Raw genomic sequence first — 23575 nt, forward strand, 5'->3', positions numbered from 1 at the left:
TTGGGGAAGCTGTGGTGTGAAATTGGAGGCCATTGGACGAGATAGGGTTCCAGCCTGATTTTTGATCTAATATTCGAAGCACACGGCTGGGATTCAAGGGATAAGAGTTAGGGATTCGGAATGGGGAAGTTGAGGGGAATCAGTGGTAAAAAGATGGGGTCGTTTGGACCACCGGAATCGCTATGAGGCGATTTCCAGTGGGCGGAGCACGGTGGTAAGAGGGGGAGGGTCTGTTTGGCCTCTAAAGCTTAGAGATGGAATGAAAGGGTTAGGGTCTTTGATTTGGGGTTTGGTATATTGAAATGGGGTGATTAATGTGGTCCGTTGGATTAGTGAAGATCGACGGTCCAGATTAGGTTAGGGGGTCAAACAGGGTCATTTTGGTTAAGTACTGAGGCGGGTTTGGTTCGGGCTAAACGGGTCGGGTTTGGTTCTTGGATACAGGTATTGATCTGTGACCGTTGGATGTGGCTTGGTTGAATGGCTGAGATTTTTGCCATTGAAACGACGTAGTTTGGTCCCTATACTACGTCGTTTTAACATCCTGTGAGAGGAGCTACCTGGACCGGGTTTGGGACATGCCATTGGGCCAGGGATTTGAGCCCAATCAGATTTTCCTTCCTAGTTTTTTGTTCTTTTCATTCATTTTGTTTTCTAAATTATTTTCTAAAATTATAAACCAAGTTAACTTATTAAAAATACTAATTATCTTCTAATAACATTTATCACATATAATTAAATGTCAATTAACAATAAAATCACACAATTCCACATTAAATGCGAAAAATGCAATGTACATTATTTTTTATGATTTTTATTTTCGTAAAACAAATCACTGGTTAATTAATACTAAATTGTAAATGCAAATGCAACACATATATTTTTGTATTTTTCAGTAGTATAAATAGAATAAACATGCATAGACAAATCACAAGCAACACACAACTATTTTATTTTGAAATTTTGTGGGAGTAGTTCTTGTAGGGCAAAAATTACGTGCTCACAGCTGCCCCTCTTTGTCCGGAAACACGAAGAGTTTTCGTGCAAAGATAAAGTGAGCGGATACGAGCGATTTTTGCCCGTTCGGCTACTCCGTGTGAAGCATTTTTGTAAGATTTGACCGAACCTCTGCTTCAAAGGTTTCCTACATATCCCTGGCTAAAAGGGAATCAAGTCAATGTAGTTCTGGAAGTTTCGGTAGATGGGACTACCATGAAGCTGTAATTTTGCTGTTACTACTGCTTTCCGACCTCCTTATACACCGTACTAAAAGAAGACAAGAAGCTAGACTAAACTAGGGATTACAACATCTTATCTATCTTCAAACTTGCTCTTGTAGCCTTCCTTCTGATTTCTGCAGCGGAATTTATGCTGGGGATATTTTGTTGTAACCCTCCGCTTTACTGACTCTTGACTTGAAATTGAGTGTAGTCCTCTGTGCTACAAGCGGGCTCCTGACTTCAAACTTGAAATTTATTCCTCTGTTCTATAGGCGGGCTCCTGACTTCATTTTGAAATGTACTCCTCTGTTCTACAGGCGGGCTCCTGACTCCAACTTGACTTTAAAAGATAATATGGCCTCCATTCTCCAGGCGGGCTCCTGACTTCAACAACAATTTAAAGATAATGCAGCCTCCATTCTCCAGGCGGGCTCCTGACTTTAACAGCAACTATTTCTCCAGAATATAACACTTTCATTCTCCGGGCGGGCTCCTGACCTCAACAATTTCTTAAAAACATAACACCTCCATTCTCCAGGCGGGCTCCTGACTTCAACAACTTCTTAAAAATATAACACCTCCATTCTCCAGGCGGGCTCCTGACTTCAACAACTTCCTAAAAATATAACACCTCTATTCTCCAGGCGGGCTCCTGACTTCAACTACAACTCAAAAAATATAACACCTCCATTTTTAGGCGGGCTCCTGACTTCGACTACAACTCAAAAATATAACACCTCCATTCTCCAGGCGGGTTCCTAACCTCAACAATTTCTTAAAAACATAACACCTCCATTCTCCAGGCGGGCTCCTGACTTCAACAACTTCTTAAAAATATAACATCTCTATTCTCCAGGCGGGCTCCTGACTTCAACAACTTCTTAAAAATATAACACCTCTATTCTCCAGGCGGGCTCCTGACTTCGACTAAAACTTAAAAAATATAACACCTCCATTTTTCAGGCGGGCTCCTGACTTCGACTACAACTCAAAAATATAACACCTCCATTCTCCAGGCGGGTTCCTGACTTCAACTTCAACTTGAAATGAAAACAACCTCCATTCTCCAGGCGGGCTCCTGACTTCAACTTCAACTTGAAATGACAACAACCTCTTAAAATTATAGCACCTCTATTCTCCAGGCGGGCTCCTGCCTTCAATGACTTCTAAGAAATGCGTTTTATTGTTGTTGGTCCTTCCTGCCTCCTGAACCATTTTCCTTCTAACTTGAAATATCTTCTTTTAGAACTGCTTCCCTCAAAACTGGTGTTTCATTCCTCTGAAAACTGCTGGGGATAACACCGGTGTTTTATTCAAAAATATGTTATTTTCCTCCTTCAAAAACTACTTCCCTTAAAGTTGGTGCTTTCCTTCCATTGGAACTACTTCCCTTAAGACTTGTGTTATCTTCCTTCCAAAATTGCTTCCTTTAAAACTTGTTTGGCCTTCTTCCGAAAACTGCTGGGGATACCATTTTTTCCCAAACTTGTGTTATCTTGCTTCTTCCCCAAGTGGGTACCAGACTTCCCAAAAATTTTCAAAATGAAAGAAAATTTTCTGCCCCAGTTTGACAATATTTCTTGTATCATGATGTCTTTTCATCATCTATAACATTTCCTGTCCCTACTTCAAATCAATGAAAAAATTTTGTTAGTTTAAAACGTGGTGAATGGTCGTGCCACTCCTACTGGGGATGGTTTTCTCTTTCTCCTTTCCCAGCTTTGTTTTCCATTACATTACCAAAGCTTGCTGGGGATGAGATTATTTGTTGGGGATGATATTCCTACTGGCGATCATATTCCTGCTGGGGATGGTTTTCCCCCTCTTCTTTCCCTGCTCCGTGTTGTCCGACCCTCTTGGAACTTGGTCGATAATCTGCCAGGGATGCTCTTGTTTCTTGACGATTCTTTATTCACCAATTGTTGCTTCCCACTTTTCTCCATACTCTCCCCGAAATCCTAGACCAATCCATCATTTGGTCTTGCAACGAAAGTCTTTCTCGTTCCATTGCATTATCTTTGGCCCGTCCTATCCACATTGTGTTTTTACACCATCTTGGCAACTGCTAATAAGCTCTGAAAATCCTTTTCAAAAACAAACTGCTGGGGAGATAAAGTCTTTAAAAATAGAAAATGATGAATTCAAGAAAATAAGAGAAGAATAGTTTTCTGAAAAATGTTGGGGAGAAGAAAAAAAGGAAAAGAACTTATCTGAATGGTACAACCGATCCCAATGATCACGTCGTGCATTTTGGATTAACCAACCCAGTCTATTTATATCAATCAATCTTTTTTATGGCCTTACTTTGTTGGGGATATGTAAGCGCCCAATTCTTTTGTCGACTCAACATCTTTGCACTGCTTGATGCCTCGACGGATCCTTTCCGTCAATCTTATCTTGTTTGCCTCTTTTGACCCCTTGTCGCCTCATAGTTCCCTTCGAGGGGTTTTCATTAATAAGACTCTCTCATTTCCCTCAACTCTCGTCGCCTTATGGTTCCTGTGAAGGTTTTCATCGATAAGACTCTCTCGTTTTATTTCTCTCAACTTTCGTCGCCTTATGATGCCTGTGAAGGTTTTCACCGATAAGACTCTCTCCTTTTATTTTATTTTTTCAGCTGGGGATTGGAGTGTTACCGATATGACTCTCTCTGCTGGGGATTCTTTCAGCTATCAATTCATTTCCATCTTATGATCCTCTTCTCTGCTGGGGATCAGAGTGTTATTCCCGACTTCCATTTGCATGACTTGGCACTTCATGGATACTGATCGGGGGGTCGTTTTTGGACATCAATATGGGTTTTTGGGTATGGCTAAAAGAAAAGGGGTATCAAAAGGTTCAAAATAATTTTGATGGGTAAAATATTACAACTCTTGGAATCAAACTTCCTTCCCAAAATTACAAACACAACTTCTGCCCCGGTTTCTTGCTTGGGGATTTTTATTTTTGTTACACTATGACCGAGTCGTGAGGCGCCTACGTATCCTTTTTGAGGAATCAGGTCGAACGTAGTTCCCAATTCCTTTGTTTTACTTGTGACTTTTCTTTTGTCTTTATTATCATTATTTTTCTCTTCTCTTTTTCTTTCATTTTCATTACTGATTCCAAAAGAGGGGTATGAAAGAATAAATAAGGCTCAAAAGGGGAAACAAAGGTTGGAGTGTTTGGATGGAAGAACAAATTGTCTCCGTCATTTCATTCTCCGATACCATGCCAAATGCAAACAAACAAAAATTACAATTAAAAGAAATCATACATAATATCTCTTAACTGCATCAGAATTGATAGCCATGTAGACGCATTTCCCTTCGATATTTGTTAAACATAAAGCACCATTGGACAACACTCTGGTTACAATGAATGGCCCTTTCCAATTCGGGGAGAACTTGCCATTTGCCTTAGCCTGATGTGGGAGGATGCGTTTCAGCACTTGCTGGCCCACTTTAAACTTCCGGGGACGCACCTTTTTGTTGTATGCTCTTGCCATTCTCTTTTGATATAACTGGCCATGACACACAACTGCCAATCTCTTTTCATCAATCAAGTTCAACTGCTCCAAACGGGTTTTGACCCACTCGTCATCATCAATCTCAGCCTCAGCGACAATCCGAAGGGATGGAATTTCAACTTCTACCTGTATCACTACTTCAGTTCCGTATACCAACAAATAAGGAGTTGCACCTACTAAAGTACGAACAGTAGTGCGATAACCCAACAATGCCAATGGTAACTTCTCATGCCATTGTCTGGACCCTTCTACCATCTTCCTCAGTATCTTCTTTATGTTCTTGTTGGTCGCCTCGACCGCTCCATTCGCCTTGGGACGATATGGTGTGGAATTACGGTGTGTAATCTTGAACTATTGACATACTTCTTTCATCAAACCGTTGTTAAGATTAGCAACATTGTCCGTGATGATCACTTTTGGGATCCCAAATCTACAGATGATATGGGAATGAACAAAATCTACCACTCCATTCTTGGTTACCGACTTGAAAGTTTTAGCTTCAACCCACTTAGTGAAATAATCGATGGTCACCAGAATGAACCTATGACCGTTGGTAGCTGCCGACTCAATAGGTCCAATGACATCCATGCCCTAGGCAACAAATGGCCATGGTGCTGATATTGTATGCAATTCTGTCGGCGGAGAATGAATCAGATCTCCGTGTATCTGACACTAATGGCATTTCCGCACGAAACTGATACAATCACGCTCCATAGTGAGCCAATAGTACCCTGCTCGAAGAATCTTCTTCGCCAATACATATCCACTCATATGTGGCCCACAAACTCCAGCATGTACCTCTGTCATAACTGTCATGGCTTGAGTAGCATCTATACATCTCAGCAATCCCAAATCTGGTGTTCTTTTGTATAACACTCCTCCACTAAGGAAAAATCCATTTGACAGTCGCCGAATGGCTCTCTTTTGATCTCCGGTGGCCTGCTCCGGGTATATCCCCATCCTTAGGTATTCCTTGACATCATAGAACCATGGTTCGCCATCCAGTTCTTCCTCTAACATGTTGCAATAAGCATGCTGATCACGAACCTGAATATGCAACGGGTCAACATGAATTTTGTCTGGGTGGTGCAACATTGATGCTAAGGTGGCCAAAGCATCGGCAATATCATTATGAACTCTTGGGATGTGTCTGAACTCCACTGATCGAAATCGCTTGCTCAGATCGTGCAAACATTGTCGATATGGTATGAGCTTCAAATCCCTTGTTTCCCATTCACCCTGAATCTGATGCACCAGGAGGTCCAAGTCTCCCAAGACCAAGACGTCCTGGACATCCATGTCTGCAGCTAGCCGTAGACCCAAAATGCATGCCTCATACTCAGCCATATTGTTGGTACAATAGAAACGCAGCTGAGCCGTATTAGGATAATGATGTCCTGTTTCAGAAATAAGTACCGCTCCTATTCCAACTCCCTTCGCATTTGCAGCTCCATCGAAAAAAAGCTTCCATCCTGGTTCCTTGGTCATTCCCAACTCATCTATATGCATCACTTCTTCATCAGGAAAATACGTCCTCAAGGGCTCATATTCTTCATCAACAGGATTCTCAGCCAAGTGGTCAGCAAATGCTTGGGCCTTCATGGCCGTCCTCGTCACATAGACGATGTCAAATTCTGTGAGTAATATCTACCATTTCGCCAATCTCCCTGTGGGCATAGGCTTTTGGAAAATATACTTCAGTGGATCCAAGCGTGAAATGAGATAAGTAGTATATGATGACAGATAATGCTTCAATTTCTGGGCCACCCAAGTTAGGGCGCAACATGTCTTCTCGAGTTGAGTGTACTTAACCTCATAGCCTGTAAACTTCTTGCTGAGATAATAGATGGCTTGCTCCTTCCTTCCTGTAATGTCATGTTGCCCCAGTACTCAACCAAACGAATTCTCCAGGACCGTTAGATAAAGAATTAACGGTCTTCCCGGCTCAGGTGGAACCAACACAGGTGGATTTGATAAATATCCTTTGATTTGGTCAAATGCTTCCTGACATTCTGCCGTCCATTCTACCGCAACATCTTTCTTCAGTAGCCGAAAAATGGGTTCAAGTTGTTGTGAGTTGAGCAATAAACCTGCTGATATAATTCAACCTTCCCAACAGACTCATTACTTTTGTCTTGTTCTTCGGCGGTGGCAAATCTTGGATGGATTTGATCTTTGACGGGTCCAACTCAATGCCTCACCGACTGACGATGAATCCCAACAGCTTTCCAGATGGAACACCAAATGGACATTTGGCCGGGTTGAGCTTAATATCGTACCTTCGAAGTATTTGGAAAAACTTCCTTAGGTCTGCTACGTGGTCTTCCTGATGCTTGGATTTTATGATCACATCGTCCACGTATACCTCAATCTCTTTGTGTATCATGTCATGAAACACAGTAGTCATTGCTCTCATGTACGTTGCCCCAGCATTCTTCAAACCAAATGGCATTACCCGGTAGCAATAAGTCCCCCACGGCGTAATGAAAGCCGTCTTTTCCGCATCTTCTTCATCTATCAGAATCTGATGATACCCAACATAGCAATCCACAAAAGACTAGATCTCACGTCCGGCACAATTGTCGATCAAGATATGAATGTTGGGTAATGGAAAGTTATCCTTTGGGCTTGCCCTGTTCAGATTGCGGTAATCAACACACACCCTGATCTTCCCATCTTTCTTTGGCACTGGCACCACATTAGCCAACCAATCAGGATATCGAGTGACCCGAATAACCTTTGCTTGCAGCTGCTTGGTTACTTCCTCTTTAATTTTCACACTCATGTCTGTTTTGAACTTCCTCAATTTCTGCTTGATGGGAGGGCATGCCGGGTTTATGGGCAATTTGTGAACCACTAAATCCGTGCTTAACCCCGGCATGTCATCATACGACCATGCAAAAATGTCTTTGAACTCAATAAGTGCTTTGATTAGTTCTTCCCTGATATTCGGTGCAATGTGGATGCTTATTTTAGTTTCCCTGATATCATCTGCATCCCCTAAATTGATGGCTTATGTGTCATTTAAGTTGGGCTTGGATTTCTCTTTAAACTGGCTTAACTCTCTGTTTATCTCTTCGAAGGCTTCATCCTCATCGTATTCCGATTCATCAACATAATCGACCTCTTGTACAATTAGTTCGAAATTAGATTGATTTTTTAGACTAGGTTGAAGATCTGTTGTGCATGCCATGTCATTAGAACCAATATAAAGAGAACTGTTCAGAAAGAGAAAAGAAGAAAACAAAATTAAAACAAAATAAGAAGAGAAAAGCTTTCACTTTATTAAAATACGGGATAACAGAGTTTCACACTTTGCTGAATACAAAACAAAACTGGATTACAACCCTGGAATAATCCAAAAAAAACAAGAAAGAAAAATCAGAGCCCACTACCAAGACTCCCTCCGGGTAGGAAGGGGAGTAGCCATCCAATTGTTGATATTTGCCCTAGGCCCCACAAACTGTACATCTAACCTACTGGACCCTTCTCCAACTTCGATCATGTTGACATCGGCGAACAGCCTTTCAAAGCCCTCATTCAAATCTCCATCTGGCCCAATCAGTGGTCCGAGAACTTTCGGGACCGACAACTTTCTGATACCTGCTCTGACAAATGGTCTGGATAGGCGCGGGATTGGCTTGGGAAGGACCCAGACTCTTTTTTTCAACTTGCGGGCCCGTCTCACATCCGCCGCTATAGGCTTGAACCCCAACCCAAAGGTATCCAAATTTTTGGGTAAAGAAACCGGTTGAACAATACCCTGAAGATCAGCCCCTAAACCTTTGCCTGGCACAAACCCATTCTTCAACATCTCCGAGGCTACCATGACAGTTGCAGCTGCTATTTCGGGAAGTGGGATGCTTTCACCTTCGGGAACTTTGTCCACTAAAACCGTATCGAAAACCTGGTAAACCCACGGTCCCTTATCATCATCAGTCTCTATGAAGGGTTATGATGGCATCACTTACGGCGTTTGTATTGTCTTCCCCATGTACTACGATCTCTTGCCTATCCTACTCAAATTTGACCATCTGATATAATGTAGAAGGCACTGCTTTGGCGGCGTGGATCCAGGGTCGCCCCAACAGAAGATTATATGACACTGCCACGTCTAACACTTGAAACTCCATGGTGAACTCGACTAGACCAATTGTTAATTCAAGTATGATGTCACCCACTGTGTCTGTACCACCACCATCAAACCCTCGAACATAGATGTTGTTCTTGTGAATCCTGTCACCATCGACCTTCAGTTTGTTCAATGTGGTCAAAGGACAAATATTGGCACTGGACCCATTATCAATCAGTACTCGAGTGACTACCGAGTCTTCGCACTTCACGGTCAAATAAAGGGCTCTATTATGTTTTGTACCCTCCACGGGCAACTCGTCGTCTAAAAAAGTGACCCTGTTGACCTCGAAAATCTTGTTTGCTATTTTCTCCAGATGGTTTACAGACATCTTATCCGGGACATGGGCTTTGTTCAGAATTTTCATCAATACCCGGCGGTGCTCGTCTGAATGGATCAACAACGATAACAATGAGATCTGTGTCGGGGTCTTCCTCAACTGCTCCACAATGGAGTAATCTTGCGCCTTCATTTTCTTTAAAAATTCTTTCGCCTCTTCCTCGGTAACTGGATTCTTTGTCGCTACTGGATTGGCCCTTCTTAACTTTGCGGGAGCAAAACACCTTCCCGAACTAGTTAACCCCTGTGCCTCACATATTTCCTCCACAACTTCCTTCCCTTTATACATTACCATTACTTGACTGTAGCTCCATGGCACAGCTTTCTCGCTGATTATCGGCAACTACATTACTGGCCTAATAACAACTGGTCCTATGCATGCCACTTTCACGACTACTGGCTTGCTTGATATCCCTTGCACCGTTACTTTGACCAGTTATGGATTCTTGGCAACATCAGACGAACTCTTCCCCATCACCACCACTGGCTTGCCTTCTACCCTTTCCAACTGCACTACCGCTTTTCCACTGATCGACTTTTCTTTTGGACTGGCACTGATCATCATTACCGTTTGTGAGGGCTTCTTGAGCTTCCCTCCTTTGTGCACTAGTTCGATCATGTGGGCTTCATGATGTGCCGACAATGAGTTCTGATTGATGTTAGGTGCATCTGGCTCCTGGACCTCGATCCTATTTGTGTCAATAAGATCTTGTACGGCAGTCTTCAACTTCCAACACTTCTCAGTATCATGCCCAGGAGCCCCCGAACAATATTCACAGCTTACCGAGTGTTCCAGATTTTTGGGAAGGGGATTTGGCAATTTGGGCTCCACAGGACTCAATAGGCCTAACTGTCTCAATTTGTGGAACAAAGTAGTATAGGTTTCTCCCAGGGGAGTGAATGTTCTCTGCCTCTGCACCCTTTCATTCCTGAAAGTCTGATTCCCACGGAAACCTGGTCCCGAAGGATTCCTGTAGGCCCTTGGTGGTGGATATGTGTTTTGTGGAGGTGGATATGTGTTTTGTGGAGGTGGATATGTATTTTGTGGAGGTGGATATGTATTCTGGGGAGCCAACGCACGCCATTGCGGGCGAGCCAGAGGCTGGGTATTAGTTTGGGCGTGATGGACAGAGAAATGTGGCTCTTGTGGTGGGTAGTAGGGCTGTGGAGGGCCGTATAGAATGTATGGGTAATTTGAGTGATGGGATCTAGGTTGGTAGTGAGGGGGGGGGACCTCTGGATCTGGACCAAGTACCTGCCTCGACTATTGCAACATCTTCCCTTTTCTTCTTTCCGAGCGCACCTCTCGTGCCGCTCTGGATGGCCTGAGTGGTTGCTTTAATCGCCGAATAGCTCAGGATTTTGTTGGACTTAAGTCCATTTTCAATCATACCGCCCATTTTTACTACTTCGTTGAAAGATTTGCCAACTGACGTTACCAGGTGACCGAAGTAAGTTGGCTCTAGAGTCTGCAGAAAGTAGTCCACCATTTCCCCCTCTCTCATCGGAGGATCAACTCTTGCCGCCTGCTCTCTCCAGCGAAACCCAAATTCTCGGAAGCTTTCCCCGGGCTTCTTATCAAGTTTCAGCAATGTGAGACGGTCAGGGACGATCTCAAGGTTGTACTGGAAGTGGCCTGCAAAGGCTTGTGCCAGATCGTCCTAGGTGTACCACCTGCTAGGATCCTGTCTTGTGTACCATTCCAGTGCAGACCCGCTTAGACTTTGACCAAAATGAGCTATCAACAGCTCGTCTTTTCCCTCGGCCCCTCTCATCTTACTGCAAAAACCTCGCAGATGTGCCATTGGATCACCGTGCCCCTCGTATAGATCAAACTTTGGCATCTTGAACCCTTCCGGCAATTGAATGTCGGGGAATGGGCACAGATCTTTGTAGGCCACACTGACTTGGTTGCCTAACCCATGGATATTCCTGAAGGACTGCTCCAGGCTTTTAAACTTTCGAAGCACTTCGTCTTACTCTGGGCTCTTAGCCGGCTTTTCAGTCTCTACCAGGATCTCAAAGTGAGTATTATAAGTATGAGTCTTGGTAGCTTTGAAGGTTGGTTCAGGGGGTAATATTGGTTATCGTGAGCCTGAAACAATGGCTCGCTGGATGATCTTTGCAGCGTGGCTGGTGGGGGTGCCACGAAAACAGTAACATTTGGTGGAGGAGGGTTCTGATTGGGTTGTGAATCTTGGGGATCATAGGCATTTCTTCCCTGATAGTATTGGTGACTGGGGAAGCTTGTCGAAGGGCCGGGGGGAGGGTATTCCGGCGTATGTCCTGGTGGGAGAGTGGGAGTAGCGGGAGGGTCAGGCACTTTTTGTACCCTAACTAAGGCCAGTTGCATTTCTTTCATCTCCCGTCTCATCTTATCCATTTCCTCCTTCAGCATTTGATTCTCCGTCCTTTCATCCTCGACACTTTGGTCTGAACTAGTCATGCTTTTTAGTATGGGCCCTTTGGATCTTGTTTGATAATGGTAATCTGCCAGACGTTCTAACAAACTAACTGGTTCAAAATCTCTGGAAAACCAACAAACTTGTTAGCGTTAGAGTTTAACACATATTGCAATTTCACACTGGGGGATGCAATGTTCCTAGGCAGTTTAACCATTTCTAACATGTCTTTGCTTCGACCGCATGCATCATTCCGGCTTACTTTGTTTGTGCCTCATTTAAGTGTTTCTGAAACTTTCTTTATCTCTGTTTTTATTTCTTTCTTTTCTTTTCTTTTATTCACTTTGCCTTTTCTCTTTTTCTTTTTAGTGGTGGTCGAATCTTATGTGGATTGCCTACGTATCATGTCCCCGCATGAATCAGACCGCATGTAGTTCTGCCACAAGTGTGGAAAATAAAGACACCATTTTTGGATTTTTCAATCTTTACTAGCAAAACGTTTTATTACAAGGCAAAACATTTTTGAAAGGAAATTGACAGACTTGATACACACTATAGACTTTATGCCAAAAAGGGAAATACAAACACCGACGAACAACAAACTCTGAAGACAAGGAAAATACAGACTCAAACTATGAATGTTTCAGACTTTTGAATTTTGGCGCCCGCGGGGCGTCGTTCGGCCTCGCCGCGGGCTTTGGTGCAAGGCCCCTTTAAGGATCTTTCAAATCTTCTATGATCTGGTAAATATAAATCATTATTGAAGCAAAGAAGGTGGTACGGGACATATCCTCACAAGCTAGGCACTTTATGGTGATGTAGTGCCCGATATCATCGATTCTTCCCTTTATTCTGTCCCTTTCCATAAGCAATCGCTCTATTTGTTGATTCCGCGTCCCCAGCATTTGAGCGTTGTAAAGGAGTTGATCCTGAAACTCATTCATCTGTTTCTCCATTCAGGCCATTAGATCATAGTAGCGCTTCCTATCTGCTCTGGCATCTCGGGCTTGTCTGAAGATCCGCTCTTTGAGAGTGGATATTGTTTCTCTCAATATAGCGATGTTCCTTTCGTAGTCCCTCTTCATTTGTTGCATAGACCGTGCTCGCTCTTCTGCCTTCTTTATCCATTTCACCTGGATTCTCGCTAGACCAACTTTATATTTTTCCAGGTCTTCTTGATACTCGAGGACTTTCTTCTTTAGACCGTTTATGAGCCTTTCATCAGCCCAGCTTCTCTTCGGGTTTCTGGTAGCTATTTTCATTTCCTAGATTTGAGCTTTGAGGACCTCGTTTTCCTGAGCTAGTTTTCTCTTTTCTCCCTTATCTGCAGCGATATGCAAATCTTTCTCAAATTTCAAATCTATAACTTGCTTCTCCAACTTGCCTATTGTAACCCTGTACTCGTGCTCTTTAGCCAACCAATCCCACTGTTCTTGCGACGCCTTGACGAATTCCTGGAGATGGGGTCTTTTAGCCGGCCTTTCGTGCTCAAGTTCTCTCATGTACCAAGCAAGGTATCCTGGCGCCACTTCGCCTTTGGCCTGATCCTGCACGCAAGTATCTGCTTTTAAATATTGGCATTCACTCCAGATCTGACGGACTCTTGCTTCAGGGAACTGTCCGTCAGGGCTAATCTCAATTACTTGAGCACTAAGATCTTCCTCCTGTGGCACTATTTGGCATCTCCCGAGTTGTCTCAAAACCCGATATGGCGCGTAAGGCTGAATGCTCTTGAGCCCCATCAATAAAAAGTGGGTCCTAGCTGCCGGCATATGGATGACCTCGTCAACGGGCAACCATCCTAGTGTCCACTGTAATTGGCTGGCAGTGAGGGTCCAAAAGAATTATGTCCATGCCGTAACTCCCTCGGGTAGACTGACCCCCTTGATTCTTATGTAGAACACTTCTATGCAAGTTTTCTTCGAGGAACCATAACTCAAGAGCTGGGAACGGTGGCAGAGATGCTCAGTCATCCATATTTGTAGCAACAAGTTACACCCCTCGAAAAAGTTCCGTCTGGCTTTGTAGGCTGTGAGAGCTCGGAAGATATCAGATACTATCATAGGCGCAAGAGTGCTTTCATCTTGAGTGAGCAAGGTACTAACGACCCCGGCTATTTTCAGATCAATATTTCCGTCTTTCCTTGGAAATACCAAAAGGCCCAAAAAGGTTATCATAAAAGCCACTCGTCTATGCTCGTCCCATTTCTGACGGTTACTTTTGCTGCATAACTTGTTACCCGGGTTGTTGAATACTCCGACATGACCATATCTATCGTATATGAAGCGCGGATTACAAAATCCTGCGGCCAAATCTGGGTTATGGAACGTCCTGGGTATCTTTAACGAATCTAAAAATCGATGCACAGTGACAGCTCTTGGAGCAACCAGGTATTTTTGCCTCAACGGAACTTCAGCATTTCCAATGTACCCGGCTATTTCCTCCAAAGTCGGGGTGAGTTCAAAATCGGAAAAGTGGAAGACATTATGTGTCGGGTCCCAGCAGGTGACCAAAGCTCTTATGATATCCCCCGAGGCTGGATTTCCAATAAACCCGTAAGACCTTTTAGATATTTCTTGACCTCGTCTTGCCCTTCACCACCTAAATCATCCCACCATAGCCGCAACTTGAAAGGGATTTTAGTCATTATTGAAAAAGGTTCATTTTGCATCGTGCTCATCCTGCACATTTATTAAGGTGATTAAACAAAAAATAAAATTTATTTGACTCAACCAATTGGCTATTTTTAATTTTTCACAGATTAAAAGAAAGATCCGGTCCCAAACACGGCCTTTCAGCACTTCGGGAATGAAGACTTTGAGGCTGGGGTGAGTCAACCGGTCAAAAATCCAAAAAATGACTACAAGTGGCCGTTTATGCAAAGTCAGCCTTCCGGCGTCCCTTTTGGGAACATTCGGCTATTTTGACAAAAACGGCGTCACCCGACTTATTTATGACGAAAATTAAAATTTTGACATTTTTGTAAATGGGAGGTTGGACCCGATGAGGGTTGCCTACGTATCCCGCACCTTGTGAGAATCAAGCCGGCGTAGTTCGTGTAGATAAAACAAACATTTTTTGAAAACAAGACTCTTTTCAATGGCAAATAAAACCATTTTTCATAAACAAAACCCCTTTTTTCATTTTCTCAAAAATTCAACAGAGTTTCGACGCTATTTGGACATTGATTTTTTTTTCAAAATAGGCGATTAACTACCTCTATCTCTCTTTCCTCAAAGTATTCAAAAGCCAGTCAGCATGCAAGTCCGAAGCAAACAAATGCACAGGTAGCAAGTTGGATGCATCAGAATGGTCTTTTGTCGTTTTGGTACACCTGTCCTAGACAGACCCAACCCCTGTGTGAGCCTCCAAAGTCAAATACACATGATGCAAACAAACGTTCCTACTAGGGATCCGGCATGAAGCTGAGTTATTCTAGGTTCGTAACCTGGGTATTTGTTCTAGACTGTGTACCCGAGGGGACAACTCGAGTCGAGGATGGGGCTACGTACCAGGGACCCGCGAGATCGTCCGGCTTTGTAACTTTCAGGGTATGACACTAATAGAATAGGGAGTCTCAACCAGTAAGCACATCCCCGGAGGTGAGAAGAGAAGGGTTTCGTAGCAGTTTATATACAATTCAGATAATATCAAAGCGATAAAAGAAACATTTTGCACATTTAGGCCAAAACATGTAATAAGATCAAATAATAAATGAAGCCAAATAATAACAATTATTCCATGCTCGAATTCTTGAACCATGAACCAGAGATTCTAGTTTATCTCCCCAGCAGAGTCGCCAGAGCTGTCACACCTCCTTTTTCCCTACACCCCGTAAAGGGGCGTAAAGGGAGTTTTTTCCAATTAAAGGACAATCGAAACGGGATTTATTATTTAATTCAGAGTCTCCATTTGGGAGATTTATGGTGTCCCAAGTCACCGGTTGAATCCCTAATCGAGGAAAAGATTAACTCTGTATTACAGTCCGCGAACCAGAAATCCGGACAAGGAATTCTATTAACCCGAGAGAAGGTGTTAGGCATTCCCGAGTTCCGTGGTTCTAGCACAGTCGCTCAACTGTCACATTCGGCTTATTTATCTGACTTTAACAATTATGAGCTTATATGCAAGTTTTAACTCTTTACCGCTTTTATTATTATCATTATTATTTTAACAGAGAATTGCAACGTTGTGAAGACGTATCTCGAACCACATCACATCAATGTACCCGTGGTTATCGACACATTTCGACACTGTTGGGATTTGGATTTGGGTCACATAAATGTGCACCCGAATTTGAGAAGGTAATGTTATTTAAAGTACGCGCCTAAAGAGATTAACGCGTGGTTATTTTGGGAAAAAGGCCGTGAAGTTCGCTAAACGGACGATCCCGAGTTCTAAGTAATTAATACATACATTTGTGAGGACCCCACAATCTATGCATTTTACTAGGCGAAGCTCATCTCGTTTATTTTAAAAGGACAATCCTAAAATGACTACATTTTTCTATTAAGTTCGTCTCTAAAATAAAAGAGAAGAAGTCCTAATTAGTTACATGTTTATAAGCTCGTGCCTCTTATTAGTTATTAGATTAAGACAAATGCAAACGGAAAATTGCAACCGAGCTTGCTCAAAGGGAGATTGTATCGTTCCTTGTTCTATTAGTTAATAATACTAAAGTTGAGATTATGAATTGAACACGAGATTGACACACAGTAATAGCAAAACAAACTAACTATTCTTTGATTAATTTAAACTAACATTATTAGATGAATGGGTTATTAGAAGAACCAAATGTAATACCAAGCCATTTTTGAACTCTTTTTACAACTGTCGAAAATACCTCAGTATTTGAAAGTTAACATTAGGCTAACATTATTCAAGTAACCATTTCGTTAGCTGTGAACCTATATGATGATACCTTCAATTCATTTGAATCCAAAAAAAACTTGGAAAAACGGTAGCTCACATGGTCTAGATACAGTCCAGTTAGGTACATTTACACGAACCAGTCTTATTACAGAAAACTAAACATTATACATATGCAACCCTATGACTCATTAATCAGTCAACTACATATTTAGACAAAGAAAGGAAAACTCTATTCGAGCACAAATCTAAACAGGAGGAATTCAACAGGAACAAAGCCTGGTCAACTCTTCATTTCGCTTCAAGCCAAGAGTGTACAAATGTGTACCTGGAAGGAATACAATGGGGAAGAAGAAGAGAGGAAGGTCAGCAGCAGCAGTAGCAAACATCAGTTGCAATAGCAATGCAACAAAAGATAACCAGCAGCGACTCAGGAAACTAGTTAAACTTCCCAACAATACCAACAGCAACACAAACACCCGGTAACTGACCCCAAAACAGCTTGATAGCAACCAAATATCAATAAAAACACAAGCAGAAACACCCCTGGAATTCAGTAATCAAGAAAAACTCGAAAATACAACTCCACAGTTAAAGCTGAAGCTCTTTTCAGTTTCAATGGGATAGCACTAGTTGAACTAGACTAACTCTTAAAACTCTCTTCCAATTTTTCAGAATGTTCAACACCCTCAAGATTTCCAGAATGTTCTTTTTTCTTTTAACTGTGTCCAGCTCCTCTCCTTTATAGCCAAACTTTTTTTTTAACTCTTTAGCTCTTAGGAGCATTCGGCTAATTAAGAGAGTGTTTCTGCCCATGATATTCCCTGACAGTCACTACTACATGTTTTTCTCTTTTTTAATCCAAGGTTATGGGTGACTTAACTTATTTAATCAACTTCCCATGTCATTAAGCCTTGTTCCCCACTATTACTAAATAATTCATTAGTTTATTGGTACTTTAGTACCCTACTGTCAGACCACTAAATTTAGGCCATTCTCAAACCTTTTAAATCCCAAAATACCCTCCTAAAGTCCCCGAAATTACTGTCCTACCCAATCCCTTTTACCTCATCAGCTATAACCAATCCTTAATCAGATAACTAAACTGTTCCTAATTAATCAGCAAACTACAGCAGCTATAATCAATTTAATTCAATTCACTTAACAATTCAAACTTAGAACTCAAATTAGATCAAATAGCAGACTGATGCAAAACTGCTAAGATGCACATGTACATGGGATTAACTGATTGCATTCACAATTCTAAATCAAACTTAGGCAAAATGAATGAAATATTGTAATATCACAAATTCATATGCAACAAAACTGATTGGCAACGGAGAGGAAAGAATCAAACATAACATAATAAGACAATTTGAACCAACAGTAATATCAAACGATCACAATTTTATACAATCACTCACTGAACTTGCCTAAACCGAGATACTCAACAATGTAAAGAAGAAACTAATCCAGAGGGAAAACAAACAGACAGGGGTTCGAGCAATTTCAGACAAATCCAATTAACTAGAAAATCCAATTAATACAGTGATGAAAATTTGGACCGAAAAAAGGTTCGAAAGAGGGGGAAGAAGTAATTTACAATCACAGCAATGAAATTAGGCAAACACAAACAACAATCAAAAAGGAAAAAGGAAAAGCGGAGAAATACCTCAGAAACCACATGCTAAAATCCAATCCGTTCCAATCGAAACTTCGACTTGAGGTTTGAAGCCGAAACGGACCTTAATCGAGTGCTCTCAATTGAGATCACACGATTAAGGTCGATTACGACCTCAGTTTTCTACTGTATCGATCCCCTGGCTCGGTTCTTTTAGGGTTTGTCAAACTCACGATATAACTCTGATTTGAAATTCGACCAGTTTCGAAGGGAAATGAGTATGGGATTTGGGGTGATGGAGTCAAGGAGGTTACTGGGTGTTAGTTAGGGATGGCTTGGGAGGTGGCGCCGCCACCAGAGAATCTTGTGGCGGCACTAGGGTTTGGACCTTTGAATGAATATTCGAAACGCTTGGGCATGATTCGAAGGGAAATGCGTATGGGACTGGAATGAGGAAGTCTTGGGAAAGCAGTGGTGTGAAATTGGACGCCATTGGATGAGATAGGGTTTCGGCCTGATTTTCGATCTAATATTCGAAGCACACGGCTGAGATTCGAGGGATAAGAGTTAGGGATTCGGAATAGAGAGGTCGAGGGGAATCAGTGGTGAAAAGATGGGGTCGTTTGGACCACCGGAACCGCCGTGAGGCGATTTCCGGTGGGCAGAGCACGGTGGTAAGAGGCGGAGGGTCTGTTTGGTCTCTAAAGCTTAGAGATGGAATGAAAGGGTTAGGGTCTCTGATTTGGGGTTTGGTATATTGAAATGGGGTGATTAATGTGATCCGTTGGATCAGTGAAGATCGACGGTCCAGATTAGGTTAGGCGGTTAAACGGGGTCATTTTGGTTAAGTACTGAGGCGGGTTTGGTTTGGGGTAAACGGGTCGGGTTCGGTTCATGGATACAGGTATTGATCTGTGACCGTTGGATGTGGCTTGGTTGAATGGCTGAGATTTTTGCCATTGAAACGACGTAGTTTGGGGCCTATACTACGTCGTTTCACCATCCTGTGAGAGGAGCTGCCTGGACCGGGTTTGGGACATGCCATTGAGCCAGGGATTTGAGCCCAATCCGATTTTCCTTCCTAGTTTTTTGTTCTTTTCATTCATTTTGCTTTCTAAATTATTTTCTAAAATTATAAACCAAGTTAACTTATTAAAAATATTAATTATCTTCTAATAACATTTATCACATATAATTAAATGCCAATAACAATAAAATCACACAATTCCACATTAAATGTTAAAAATGCAAAGTACATTATTTTTTATGATTTTCATTTTCGTAAAACAATTCACTGGTTAATTAATCCTAAATTGTAAATGCAAATGCAACACATATATTTTTGTATTTTTCAGTAGTATAAATAGAATAAACATGCACAGACAAATCACAAGCAACACACAACTATTTTATTTTGAAATTTTGTGGGAGTAGTTCTTGTAGGGCAAAAATCACGTGCTCATAGTCAGCAGTGGTGGAAATTCGGGAGGTACTCTATAAATACGAGGTTTAGGGTTTCATTTCATATTTTGACCTAAAGAGCTCGGATTTTGGCGATTTTTCGAAGGTTTTTCAAGAAATTCATCGGGGTAAGTGATTCTGACTCGGATTTGGCTAGAGTACATGAATCTCAATGAATTCATCATTTGATTCATGATTTGGGATGAAATTTGGGAAGAAAATTTGTGAAACCTTTAAAAAATGTAAAATGATGATTTGAAAGACCAAATGGTATAGAAATTGGATAATTTTGGTATGGTTAGACTCGTGAGAGTATGAGGATTCTAGTTTTGTAAATTTTATCAAATTTCGAGATGTGGGCCTGGGGGTCGGGTTTGACCAATTTCGAAATTTTTGATATAAATTAGATATTTTCGAGTGGGATTTGTTCCCTTAGCACATTTTGATGGTTTTGTACTAATTTTGGTTAGATTTGGAGAATCCGGAGGCCGATTCGAGAGGCAAGGGCATCGCGGGATAGAGTTCGGACCGGATAGAGGTGAGTAATGATTGTAAATGATGTTCTGAGGGTATGAAACCCCGGACTTGCACATCGTGGTGCTATATTGAGGTGATACACATGCTTGATAACGAGCGTGGGGTCATGCATTGTTGGGGATTGTGACTTAGTCCGTACCAGATGACTATTTTACCGCGTATTTGACTGAAATCTATTTGCTACCATCATGATTTGGGCTGAAAGTCATATTTGGGCCTTGTACCAACTATTTGAACCCTTCGAGTATTTTTACAAGTATTCCCTCACTGTTTTGACTTTATACTTGAACTCAGTCATGTTATACTTTATTGTTTTCGTACTCAACTATGTTCACTCTGTTTTAATAATTACATGATCTTTTAAACGATATTTTTGGGCTGAGAATCATGTTTTACTATTGGCGAGTGGCTTGTGAGGATTTTGACTGAGTAAGGCCGAGGGTCTATGTTGTGAGAAAATGTCTGATACTGATTATGAGGTCGAGGGCCTGAGATATGTACGCCATGAGGTGGATTGATTGATATGAGGCCGAGGGCCTAGTGATGATGCCATGAGGTGGCTTGATATTGCGCTTGGGTCGTAAGGGGCCCCTCCAGGAGTCTGTACACCTCCAGTGAGCGCGGGTACCCATTGTGATGTGAGATTGATCCTGAGGGGCTGGTATTGTGATCTGAGATTTGAGACCGAGGGGCTGGTACTGTTTTGAGATTGAATCCGAAAGGCTGGTATTGTTCTGAGATGTTGCCCGAGGGGCGAATTTGTTGATACTGTGCCCGATGTGTGAACTTTTATTTGTTTATTTTTCATAATTGACTGTCAATTAATTTCTTAATTGTTGAAAAAGGCTTTTCATGAAGTTAAATTTGAGTTAAAGGATTTTTACCTATCTTTCATTGGTTTTACTATTTTTAATGGTTTTATTGCTTCATTGTAGCATGTTTCGTGCCTTACGTGATTTCCTGCTTTCAGTCTTTATTTATGATTATTACTCACTGAGTTAGAGTACTCACTTTACTCCCTCCACCCTTCTGTGCAGATTCAGGTGAATCTGGTCCCGCTCCCGAGTGCTGATCAATTCCGGCTCAAGCGAATCCAATGAGTCTCTAGGTAGCTGCTGGTGTTCACAGCCCGGAGCTCATCCCTATCTTACCTCTTCATGTTCTTAGTTTGTTGTATTAAACTCTGTAGTTACTGTTTTGTTAGATGCTCATGACTAGTGGCACCCCGGTATCGGGCTGTGTTTAGGCTGTATTCCGCATATTATACTATCATTTGCTTAAACTTTGGTTTATTTATTCATGTTTAGATTGTTTCTAAATGCTTAACTGTTAATAATTGGAAAATGGAAAGTGTCGGTTGGCCGCGTCTTCACGAGAGGTGCCATCACGACCGGGTCTGGGTTTAGAGTCGTGAAAGTCACCTTGCCTATAAATAACGAGTGCATTCTAGTTATTTTCAACGGTTAACCATAACAAATAGCAAAACTTTCCATAAAAGCAAGGTTTTTTTCACTTTAACAAATGTCTGAATGCATGTATGTACCAATGTGCCAATGTGGCAAACGCTGTATGATGGCACACTGTTGGGATAATGGTGAAGTTGGGCGTAGATACTGGATGTGTGTGAATAGGTTTGGAGACAACAACGAAAGTTTTTGTAATTTTGAGGTATGGCTTGATGAACCCTGTAAGCAGGAATGCTACAAGCGATTTTTGCAGTATCTTCATGATTTGACCAAAAAATAGTGGGAATATGAACAAGAATATAAAAGAAAAATTGTGAAGTTGAAGGAGAAACTAAAAGAGGCAGAAAAAGAAAAAAATAAGCTAGAAGAGAAATTTAAGTGGTTTGACAGAGAATAATAGGCAGTAGTGACTAAATAATGACATGTATATGTTGAGTGTACTACTTTATCTTTATGTTTCCCGTGTCATGTATTTTTATTAGTTGTACTGAATTTAAATTATATTAAGTTGCTATGTTTGTGTTTGTGTTGTAGTATTAAAATAAAGAAGAAACGGGAAAATAAAAATATAATGCGCATATTATGTAAACATAAAAAATTATTTTTATTATTTAAATAAAATACAAAAAAAAAATCAATGTGTCCCACAGCCTGTGTGCTTCAATGTAGCCGATGGCCTGAGGCGCACCCCTTCCCACCCAGATACGCTATCAGGATCATCCTCATTACGTCGCCTCTTTATCTCAGGATGCGCTGCAGCATGATCGTCGGTAGTGCTGGCAGGATCGGTAGAAGGAGTTGTCGGTCCATCAGCAACCTACAGAAGAATAAGTCAGCTAAGTATATGAAAATATATATTAGTAATGTACATGTTAAGACAAAAATTTTTTAAATAGTCTTACTATGGTCTCGTCGGGCTCCTGAATATAAGCATCCATCGCATCCTGCTCAGCATCGCACAAAGTGGCCTCCGTGACGGGCTGGGATAAAGCCTTAATAAGAAAATTTTAAAGTTATTTATGGCGAATCAATGAGATAAAAATAAATTTAAATTTAATAGTAATACAAACATACATGCACCTGTGAAAGATCCACAGCACCCGTCGACGATGAGCCATAACTCAGCCGGCGCCCACCATCCAGATCTCGTGTCAGCCGATCCTCAGTAGCGGTCGATGGACCTGAAAAGAACTGCTCCCAATAGCCGATCCTCAGTAATTTATATTTGTGTAAAATATAAATTACAGAATGCTGGGTCACAATTATAACTAAGAATACCAAATAACATATTAGTATCTCGTGCCTCCCGGCGAATGGAACGTACCGACCGCTAGCTCGATGAATGGGATTCCTGACGAAAAGTCGGGTAACGCCGAGGTATCAGCCCATATAATCATGCTCAGTATCTGGCCGACTTAGTGAGGGGGGGTGGAGAGGGGCAGAATCAGGTCAAATCGTCGGTCCCAAGTAAATATTTTCTCCTATAGCCATGCCAAATATGCGTCGTCCACCCTGGTACGATCATCCCGCTGGTAATGTGTGGTCTGCCAGGTGGGCGGTGTCGGTACGAGTTGCGCACTGCTAAACTGGCGAAGTAACCGTTCGGTAGTAAGATGTTCCACAATATCAAGGCAGATCACGAGACGGAAGAGCCCCACATAAGTCGGTACGCTGAGCAATAACTGGGCAAGCCAGCTATCAACGCGTCGATGTATGGCATCCAGATGAACTATTAAGTAAGAACAGAAAACGTCAATATACGCAACTTATGTTTGAAGCTATGAAAAGTAAACTTAGATATACATTTACCTGTGCGCCATCCAGCAAATCTAAGATATCCCTGCACAAGGAGAGATTATGCCGAGCCTCGTACTCACTCGTATATCCCCGCCGGAGAACCCACCTCCTAGCTAGAGGGAGCAATAGAGGTGGTACATCCGCATCTTATGGTGGTAGAGGTGGCTGCAACTACAGGAACTGCTCCCAAGCCCAAACCTAACATAAAAAGTTGACATAAAAT

The sequence above is a fragment of the Nicotiana sylvestris genome, chromosome 3 (assembly GCF_000393655.2).
Source record: "Nicotiana sylvestris chromosome 3, ASM39365v2, whole genome shotgun sequence".
NCBI classification, from domain to species: domain Eukaryota; kingdom Viridiplantae; phylum Streptophyta; class Magnoliopsida; order Solanales; family Solanaceae; genus Nicotiana; species Nicotiana sylvestris.